The sequence below is a fragment of the Arachis hypogaea genome, chromosome 4, assembly GCF_003086295.3.
Source record: "Arachis hypogaea cultivar Tifrunner chromosome 4, arahy.Tifrunner.gnm2.J5K5, whole genome shotgun sequence".
NCBI lineage: Eukaryota > Viridiplantae > Streptophyta > Magnoliopsida > Fabales > Fabaceae > Arachis > Arachis hypogaea.
In genome coordinates this window covers 29,109,237-29,120,173 of record NC_092039.1, presented here as the reverse complement: position 1 = coordinate 29,120,173, position 10,937 = coordinate 29,109,237, and the positions used below count along the sequence as shown (strand labels likewise).

At 29.6% G+C, this 10,937-nt stretch overlaps 1 long non-coding RNA gene across 1 annotated transcript; it reads left to right on the top strand.

Moving 5' to 3' along the window:
• The first annotated feature begins 396 nt into the window (after window positions 1-396).
• LOC140184307 (uncharacterized) lies at window positions 397-848 on the top strand. Its single transcript, XR_011880735.1, has 2 exons — window positions 397-453; window positions 550-848. It is a non-coding gene; the product is annotated as an uncharacterized lncRNA (long non-coding RNA).
• The last annotated feature ends 10,089 nt before the right edge of the window (window positions 849-10,937 follow it).

Below are 10,937 nucleotides of genomic sequence, written 5' to 3'. Positions count from 1 at the left end.
GTTGCCATGCTAGAAAAGCGTGGCCATATCTCCTCTATTACCACGGTTTAAAAGCGTGGCAATATCTCGTCTATTGCCACGCTTACAAAAGCGTGGCCATATCTGTAAGCGTGGCCTTACCCTCCACATATGGTCACGCTTTAAAAGCGTGGCCATATCTCCCACCTACAACCACGCTTTTAAAAGTGGCAAGCGTGGAAAAAAAAGTGTGGCGATAGACTGAAAAAAGCGTGGCAATAGAGCAACCCCACCCTTTCAGAGGTCTCCTTTCGAAAGCGTGGCAGTAGCTCAAAAGCGTGGCGAAAAGTTATCGCCACGTTTTTTTCAGTTTTTCGCCACGCTTTAAAAGCGTGACAATAGAGCTGTTTTCTTGTAGTGAGGCGGCACTCCTGAAATTGGTTTCTCAAATTTGGGAAATGTCTTGATAGCTGTCGGAATTTGAATTAAAAAGAGGTAGATCTTAATATCCCAAGACTTAGATAAATATGTGTTTTGGAGTCCTGAGTTTTCTCATCATCAAGGGTGAATTTATTTTGTTTCTTATGTCAGAGCTTTGTTGAGACTATACAATCTCCCTTCTATCAATATTATTTATGGAGAAAAAAGGGTTGAGGTAGGTATTTTACTGTTGTAATTTTTTCCTCTTGCATGACTGATCTCTGAAAGTGTAGTCCAGTCTTTCTTTACTTGCATTTTCTAGAAGTCATTTGATCGGTTTGAGATGTCATCAGACACAAAATTACATGCATGATTGTCATTGCTGCTGAGGGGGATGGTTTTCTCATGTTTTGAAGTAACATGTGAATCTTATATCCTGAGAAAAATATGATATTTGTTCATAGTAGAAATCATGTTTGGTTTCCGTAATCCTTTTTTTTTTCATTACTTTGCTTCTTAAGTTGATATAAACCAGCACAGGGTTTAAAAATGCTGCTTATCGACATGCATTTAACATTGAGCTACATACCAAAGGCACCAGTTTAGAAGATATGGGTAACATACCGAATTTGTTGTTAGTAATCTCCCAAATCCATGGTGTCCTATTTATAATATATCTGTCATGATAACATAAATTAACTCTATATTACCTAAACTCCTGGTATCATTGTAGATGAGTTTCTTATTGCTGGAGGTGCTGAATAGATAGGCTATGTTGATAGAGTTGAAGCAAAAGCTGTTTTTTTGCTAAGCTTGGTTTGATTTAGCCAAATTGGCCTTTAAAAGGAAAAACAATATCAAAACTAATTGTGAAAGTTGTTAAGATTTTTCTTTTGGGTGTTAACTCATTTTAAAGCACTCTAATTTCAATTCTTATTGTTGAATAGGTATTGTCATCAATCATTCACACTCTCTCTTTCTAATTAGTAATTACCGCCTTCTTCAACTGTATTTTCACTCCATTTTCTCCTTGTGTTGTTGCAGTCAAGGATGTGGTCTTGAAATTGAACCCGCTTCTCACAAATTAAAGAACAAGCTATTGGTTTCCGTTGCTGCTGGAGTCAAGCTCCATGATCTTCAGGTTTCTCAAGGCTTTCATCTTCTTCTCACTTGCATCTTTTCTTTTGATTTTACTTGTGGACTATAATTTGAACGTGTTGTTGCTGATCTAATAAATAAGGTTGCTAATCTGATATGATAATCTCACTAAATATAAAAAATCTATATTTATTAATATATAACCAAATTAAATATCTTAATGGTGGATGTTCTATTCTGTTCTGATGCAGGTGTTTGGAAGAAAGAGCTCAAATGTTCATGTTAAAGGCCCTCAAACAATCTGATGTGAAAAAATTGACATGTCAGTTAATGAATTAGGTCTCAAGTAAAATTGTAGCTTTTTTAAAGATAATATAAGCAAATGTGATAAAAAGGAAAAAATCAATGGTTGTGATGCTAAAGATTAGGAAGTAAATTTAGATATTTTGAGTTTATCTGTTTACAAGGATTATAAATATTTTTTGTCAAACAGGTGTATATAAATTGTGTTCACATAATAACATGCTTAATTTCTTTGTCAAACAAGTGGATACAAATTTAGAAAGTAACGATGTAAATATAGTTCAAGCACTTAGCAAAGAAAAACAATAGATATTTGGGGTCATTCACTCACCATAATTATAATAATTTCCAAATGCATATATATGTAAAGCATGTCATGTGAGTACAATTTTCATGATTTCTTGCTTTATCTGTGAATATAATTATATGAATGTAATAATTATTCTTTTTTATTTATTTTTTAAATTATATTTTTATTGTAAAAATTAGATCAAAAGAGTAAAATTTCATCGCCAAAAGAGTTAGAAAGTAAGTCTTTGGACCGAATAACAGAGTAGCATGAAATATGATGGAAATTTTATATATTAAAAATTACATGTTAAGATATTTATAGTTAAAAAATTATGCTATGTTTGATATATACTATGTATAAGAGTTATTACTTTTGATTTTCAATACTAAAAAATCATATATTTTGTTTAGTACTTTTTTTACGAGTAATATAATACTTTGTTTATGAGTTATATAATATTTTTGTTATTTTAAAAATTTAATAAAAAAATTATTCGTTTAACACGATAAAAAATATTATTTTTACCCGGTAAAAAAAGGTGATTTGTAACTACCATTTTAAATAACATGAAACGTCATTTTAACCTTGTAAAAATGGCGGTTTCAAACGCCGTTTTAACAAATAAAAATGCCAATGTCAGGGTAAAAACGGTGGTTCAAAAATACCATTTTAACCAACAAAAAATGCTGTTTTAATCCAATAAAAAAGGCTGTTTTAAACGCTGTTTTAACCAATCAAAAACGTCGTTTTCAACCTGTAAATAATGACGGTTTGAACTGCCATTTTAACTAACCAAAAAATGTCATTTTGTCTAGAAATCATGGCAGTTTGAACTGCTGTTTTAACCTATCCAAAAACTACCGTTTTAACCAAGAAAAATGTGGCGATATTTTAAAACTCGCCGTAAAAACCAGAATGGCGCCCAGAATTATGTTGCTTTTTAAAACCGCCATTCCTGATAATATTGGCGGTTCAAACCGCCATAAATACCCAAAAAATCGCCATTTTAACCCAAAGTTTTTGTAGTGTGTATTACATATATACATATATATAGGTGCTCTTATGATTACGGGGGTAAGTAGTGAAGTTTGCAACAAGGATAGTAATGGTGTTGGGAATAATTGCTCATCATTGCAGCAGAAAAGATGTCAAGAAAAGTTGTTTATGGAAGGAGGAGGGTGTGATAAAGAATTATGTATATATTGAAGTACTTGTGCTTTTAAGCACCTTAGCGAGCTGGGAGGTGACGGAAAATGCCTTGGCTTCTTTTGGAGTAAAACTGCTGTATGCATTTGCACCTTCAACTGTTAACGATGGTGGTGTGTTTTTTTATCAAAAGTTTACCTGAACTACAAACTAATGTGTTATGTATGAGTTTAATCAGTTTTAAACCTATATAAATTAAAGTTTTCTATTGTTATTGATTATTAATTAATGAAATTGAAAGGTTTGATCACTTTCAATATATAATGTAAGTTGTTGTTTTTGTTTTGAGTGAATATTAATTCCGTTTTTTTTAGTTGCATTTTGAAAAATCTTAACAATAATGATAGGGGAGAAATGACTTAAAATTATTTTATTTAATTTAATATTCATAATTTTATAATGTAATATTATTACACTTAATTATATATAATATTTTTTAATTATTTTAATAATAATTAAAAATATAAAATAAGATCATTTTAGATTATTTTACGTTGATTTTTATTGTATTTTAAATCTTTTTTATTGTTATACATAAGTGATTTTTTAGTTTATCCTCTTAATTAAAAAATATGTTATTCTATTGCATGGCTCATCCAACATGCCTGTTTATCGATCAATCAAAGAATGCAAAAATATTTGAAAGCGCACTATATACCTTTGGGTTCCACAGTGTTGATTGGAGAGGATGCCTTGATACTCGGCATTTAATCAGTGGATACTATTTTTTTTTTTTAATCTTAATAACCATTTGTTATTCCCATGAAAGGCAAAGAAAGCAAACATGTAAGATACTTCACAAGGTCTTCAGTTGAGACAAAATACATAGCTTTAGTATCATAGTTACGTGAATTTATGACTATGTGACATGTTGGGTTTAGAAAATAATATTTTTATTTTAGTGATGATAAAAATTATTTGATTGTTGGATTTGAAAGTTCAAAGTTTGTTATAAGTGTTCTTTTTGTGAAGACCTATAGTCATAATTTGCAGGGTCTAAAAAGAAAGGAAAGAAGCCAGTTTTGGACAAACATAAAGAGAAAATGTAGCAACAATATGAATAATTTGGAGTTAAAGAAAGATCAACGATACTAATTTAGTTAGCACAAACAAGGACAAGCTATTATTAACAAAAAGAAAGAAAAGCAAATACAAGGACAACACATACACACCCACGTTCTTTTGCTACTGCATATTGTTGCTCTGCATTTTCGCACCTTTATTATCCCTGTTGTAACACACTGATTTTTTGAGAAGAATGCAACCATGATCCTATCTGCTGTGCTTAGATTTTGTTAGCACATAAAGTTTTAATTTTTGGAAACAGTGCACCTATATAAAAAAGGCATTCAGCCATATTTTGAGAACAAGGAATGAGAGCACAAATCTTTTTTTTTTTTTTAGATCACTCTTGCTTACATCTTTTTTTTCATTGTTAACATTGAATATATTATTTTTTTAATTTATCTTTAATTTCTTTATTTCAAGAAAACAAGCTATATGAGGCATTAGAAAAAGCTATTGAGAGAAGAGACAAAGAGAGATATACTTGAAGAAAAAGTCATTAAATATATCAAATTTGATCCTTAAATTTATTGATTAGGTGATATACTGAATATCAGTAGTTTCGATTTATTGTTATTAATATACTTCTCATATAAGATATTTTACATATGAACCCACATACTCCGTATTCGTTCTTGTACAAATTTGTATTACATTTTGTATAACTATATAAGGAACTAGTGTCAAAGAGCTGCAATAGATACAAAATATTCTCTGAGATCTTGATGCAGCTTAATTATTTTTGGGAGCTAGTAGTGTTCTAATGTGACAATCATAGTGCACTATACATTGTGGCCAATTTGGTGTTCCATAAAGCTTACAAAATATTTAGAAGTAGATTATCATATGGAGCGACAACGTATACAAAGAATCTGGCCTCATGAGAATACATCTTGTTTTCACCAGAGACCAGAAAGTTAATCTCTTCATAAAGGCTTTGTCGTTCTCAACCATTAGGGACAATCTTTCCAAACTCGCAGCGGTATTCATAAACTCAAACAAAACAAAATATAGAATAAAGTGATAATATGAGTACACATCAAGGTTGTGAGTTGTGACAGCCAAATCGATCGGTGAATCAATTAAGTAACTGGTCCAAAGATTTAATGGTCCAATCATAATTGAACCGTAATCAAACTAGTTTAACAAAAAATATATAATAAAATTATTTAAAATCTATCAATATAAATTTTTAGATATTTAAATTCATTGATTCAATGACAATAAAATTCAAAATTTTTACTTTTCATATAATAATTTGTCATTATTCAAATTTTACGTTCAAAATTCAACACATCAAAATTCATAACTAAAATAAAATTAAAATACTACTTTGTAGATCTTGACCAGCAATAGCTTCAATATTTTATTAAAAGAAATTTAAACAACAACTTGGAAAAGGAAAAAGGTTAAAAAGAAAAAGGCAAAATTGCTGAAAACAAGATTAAAAGAAATCAACAATAACAAATTTATTATATATTAATTAGGATAAACAAATCACATTTAAAAAGAAATATTCTTGTAGAGTTGTACATTGACAGATGTCATGTAATGTCTATAAATATATGCAAGTAAAATTTTAAAGTGGTCATTGATGACATTAGCTATTTGTACCAAAAAAATTCTAAGATTCTAATTGCACCACAAAAGTATATCTAAGATTAAAAAAAAATTGCACCACATTAGTCCCACTCATTTTTCTTTGAGTTACTCGTCATGCCTTAAGGGTGTGTGTGGTTGGAGGGAATACAAGCAGGAATTTTGAGATGGGAATATTTTATTTCCATGTTTGGTTCAAGATTTAAAAAATTATTCCTGGGTATGTTTTATTTCCTGGAATCAAAATCCAACTCATTTCATTTCCATCTCCTCCCTGGTTATCTTTAATTCCAATGGAAATGGAATGTGTATAATAAAGTGAAAAGTCCAAAATACCTTTGTTAATTTCACTCCAACCCTGCTTTTCATATTTTTCCCAATTCATTTCAAACAAAACGAAACCCTAGCAGAAACCCCTCCTCCATGAAAACCAATCCCTAACGAGGCTTTTCTTCAAATTCACGGAGGCTCCACCGGCGTCGGTGCCGCCTCGCCGCCGATTTCGATTTGCACGACTATCGCGCTCCTTATTCTAGAAGAAAATCGTTTGCGTTCGTGTCATCATCACAGCTCACGTTTCCTATTCGTGCTTCCTGGTCGTGTTCATCATCTCGAGTGGTGCTTACTGTTCGTGTCGTCTCATTCGCTTCTCTCCCTCCTCGCGTCTCAGCAATAACCATCAAAGAGAGTTTAATTTGTCTTCTGCAACCTTGTTCATCTTTTTCAAGCGCAGAGTCTTCTTCTTCAGGTAAGGATCTTTTATTTGTTATTTATTTATTTTTCCTAAACTATGTTTGTGCTATAATTTATTGGCATGAAGGTTTGTGCTAGGTTTAAAAAATTTTGTAAAATAGTTGATTCATTGTTGTTAATCTTATTGTTGATTGGTTTGTGATACTGAATAGAATATATGGTTCTTTGAAATGCAATGTCATTAAGGAAGCATAACAAAAGGTTCTTTGATGATTACTGCAACACTCAAAGCCCTTTGAAAAATGAAAGAAATTCTTTTTTGAAATTGGAAAAGGCTTCTTTTACCTTTTGATCAATGTATATATAAGACAAAGGCTATGGTAAATTGAATCAAAGGTTGAATGATGATGTTATAAAATAGAGTTGTGTCTTTTTTTTAGTTGATTCTGTTTTCAGTCATATGCTGTAACTTAAAATTGTTATTGTTTTTGGATCTGCATTATGAAATTTTGAGTTTGATTCTTGTGGCATAAGGATTCATAAGGACTGTGGAGTAAACACGCCAGTCCCTTTACTTTGTATTCTCATATCTTGTTCATAGAACAGAGCAGGATGTTGAGGAGCATGAATTGCTCCAGAGAAAGACTGAAAAAATAGTAGTTACAAACTAACATGTTAGAAACAAATAATAATTAAATGACCTCTTTTCAATATGACATATTTTTGGGTAATTAAAAACTAAAAATGGTTTGAATAAAAAGTAATAGTTTGATATATGAAACCTGTGTTGGAAAGAGTTTGTATCTGGTTCCAACTTTGTATGTTGTTGTCCCACGACTCACGAGATATGAAGGGTTTTATATAGAGATATCAAAATAATTAAAATTGAAGGGTCTATAATATTGGAGCATAAATTTGACAATTCAAGGCTGTGAAAGAATACTTATCTATTTACTGTTACTACTTACTGCATTTCAAGTGTAGTGGATTTACTTGTGAAGAAGTAAATAAGCTTTCTTTGCTTTAAACCCTTGTGTTAAATTTCTATGCTATTTGACTAATATTGTGATTCATCCTTCATCTATTTGGCAGTATTTCTGTTTTCCTTGCATAGCCCAGGATTAGATCGGAGGTGATCTAATAAAACATAATAATTGAACTGAATGAATGTAATTATATGAGCCTATGTATTATTAATTCTCACTCGAGCCATTAGGTGGTGATGCCATATATATCTCTATCTATTTGAATGTTGTTAATTGGTGTATGAATATATACATGTTTTAACTTTCTTTTATGTCTACTATTTTTGCAACAATTGAAGAGAGATAGTGCTGTACGGATGCATCTGTTTAATTGATTTTTTCTTTTTGGTATGTTGATATTTTCTTCTCTTTCTCTCTTTTCAATTTTTCTTTGATGATTTGATACGTGAGAATTTTAGATTGGTTGGAGTTTTATGTCAAGCTTTCTCTTTCTCTTTTTTAAAGTGAACCAAAGAACAAACAGATTCATAATTTAAATCTGAGGTTCTACTTAAAAGAAAAAGTTCCATTTCAATGGAGAGATTGGTAGTAAAATCATTGATTGAATTAGTTTAGATTTTTTTTGGTCTGGGTTTTGGTTCATAGTTATGTTATAATTTTGGAAGAAATTTTTGTTGGATTAAAATGGTAATGAACATGAATGCTGGTTAAGCAGGATAAAGCATATTTAATTAAAGATTAATTATTTTTTTCTTACTTCTTCAATTTATTTCTTCTGTTTTACTTATTTGTTGATATATTTTAGACTGTTTTAGGCCTATTCCCATGTACCCAGTGCCTCACTTTCTTTTATTAAGAAAACTCTAACCTGGTTTTACTAATCATATGTTTTCTGTGGGGTGTGACAACTGAGAACTGCATACATATCTGTGAAGATGCTCTGTAACATTTGGAAGAAATCAAAGCAGCTTTAAATTTTAATGTTAAACATGTATTTATTTTTCTCCTTGTTACAGAGACTTGATTGCTAATTACCGAAATTCTGTCGAGGAGCTTGTTAAGTCTGAGCCATAGGAGCCTGTCAATTTTCAGGTTGGCTAAAAACCACAACTATTATATTATTTATCGAGAGATTATAGCTTCCTTGTTTTACTAGGTGTGTATCTTTCTAACTTAAAATTAACAAAATTGCTAAGATTTACACTTGATACGTTGTTCAAGAGCATGTCTCATAATTAGATTTATGTTCTACTATCTCAATGTAGTCAAGGATTAATAGGTGTAGCTTAAAGTTATTTCTTAATAGAAAGATAGCCGATAGCACATGTATATCTTATTATCATCAAAGTACAGAACACAAGAAGTGCATAGCTGAACAACATTCTCATTGATGTTGAGTGCCACATGTATATCTCATAGTTTGACTATTCAAATTGAAGCATGTTATTATTTTCACAAATTGCAATATATCTCATAGTTTTAATTAAATGTAATCTATATACTACAAATAAGACCACCTAGTACATCTTTGTTTTATTTTATTTTATAATTACTGTTCTTTTCATACTTGTGTGATTCCTTGCTTCAAGATGATGAAAATGGGATTGTAATGATTTTGTGATTGGCCTTTAATTACTGTTCTTTTTATACTTGTGTGATTCCTTACTTCAAGATGATGAAAAATTGTCTTGTGTTATTTTCTACTTCTATAGAAAATGGAAGAGAATATTTGACCTAATTCAAAGCAAACTAGTTAAAATCCTAGTTTCTGGTGCCATTATATCAGGTTTTAAGATCCATGGAAACTAGTTAAAGTTCCTCTTGAACTATAATGTGCAGCAACTGGTGATGGCTTGATTCCAAGAAATGTTTGTTGAAAATTGATGGTGGCTTTTGGATTTTTGTTGCTTTGTGCATAATTGATCATAGATTTTGCATCTTTGGAAGTAATTACAATGCTAGGAGAATAGAGATGTCCCATTCAATTAGTTGAGGATCATCTGAGATGAACACTGCTCCTTTTACATTGTCATAGTCACTAATTTAATTATGATAAAATTGATTTTAATTAAACATTTGTTATTAGGGGTATTATAGTAAATTTATTAGTAGAGATAAAATTTAGAGTTAATAATAATTTAACCAAAGATATTTGTTATTAGGGATATTTTAGTAAATTTAAATATTTATTAGTAGAGATAAAATTTAGAGTTAATAATAATTTAACTAAAGATATTTGTTATTAGGGATATTTTAGTAAATTTAAAAAATTTAGAATCAATAATAATTTAACTAAAGATATTTGTTATTAGGGATATTTTAGTAAATTTAAAAAAATTTAGAGTCAATAATAATTTTAACTAAATATATTTGTTATTAGGGGTATTTTAGTATAAAATTTAGAGTCAATAATAATTTAACTAAACATATTTGTTAATAGGAGTATTTTAGTAAATTTTAAAAAAATTAGAATCAATAATAATTTTAACTAAAGATATTTGTTATTAGAGATATTTTAGTAAATTTAAAAAAAAATTAGAATCAATAATAATTTTAACTAAAGATATTTGTTATTAGGGGTATTTTAGTAAATTTAAAAAATTTAGAGTCAATAATAATTTAACTAGACATATTTGTTATTAGGGGTATTTTAGTAAAAAATTTAGAATCAATAATAATTTTAACTAAAAATATTTATTATTAGAGGTATTTTAGTAAATTTAAAAAATATTTAACTTTTAGTCATTAATATTTTAATTTGAATGATTAAGGGTAATTTTGACATATTACATAATATGACCAAGATATTTAAACTCAACCAAACAAAAATTTAGTCATTCCTAGGATTATTACATAATATTCCAATGTATTAAATTTTACAATCAAATATGGGAATCATATATTTCAAGTAATCTCATTCCTAGGAATATAATGCCTAGGAATGAGATTACTTGGTAATAAAATTTAATCTTTGAACCACACACACCCTAAGTGACATGGCACATACCCTTTTACGCTGAATTAAATGAAACAACATTACTTTAATTTGAGGCTATATGCTTGATGAAACGATGTGATTTAACTTTAATAAACCACAAAATATATTATTTCCCACATAAAAGTAAGACTATTAAGATTAAACAACAACATTTTATCAATAAATTAGCGCCAAAATTAAATCCATGTTGTTTCATCTAAACCAGTATGAAAGGGATGCATCAAGTGAGTTAACACGAGGAGTAACGCGACAGAAAGAAAGTGGAGGACTAATGTGGTGAAATTTTTTCAATTTTGAGGATTTTTATGGTGCAATTGGA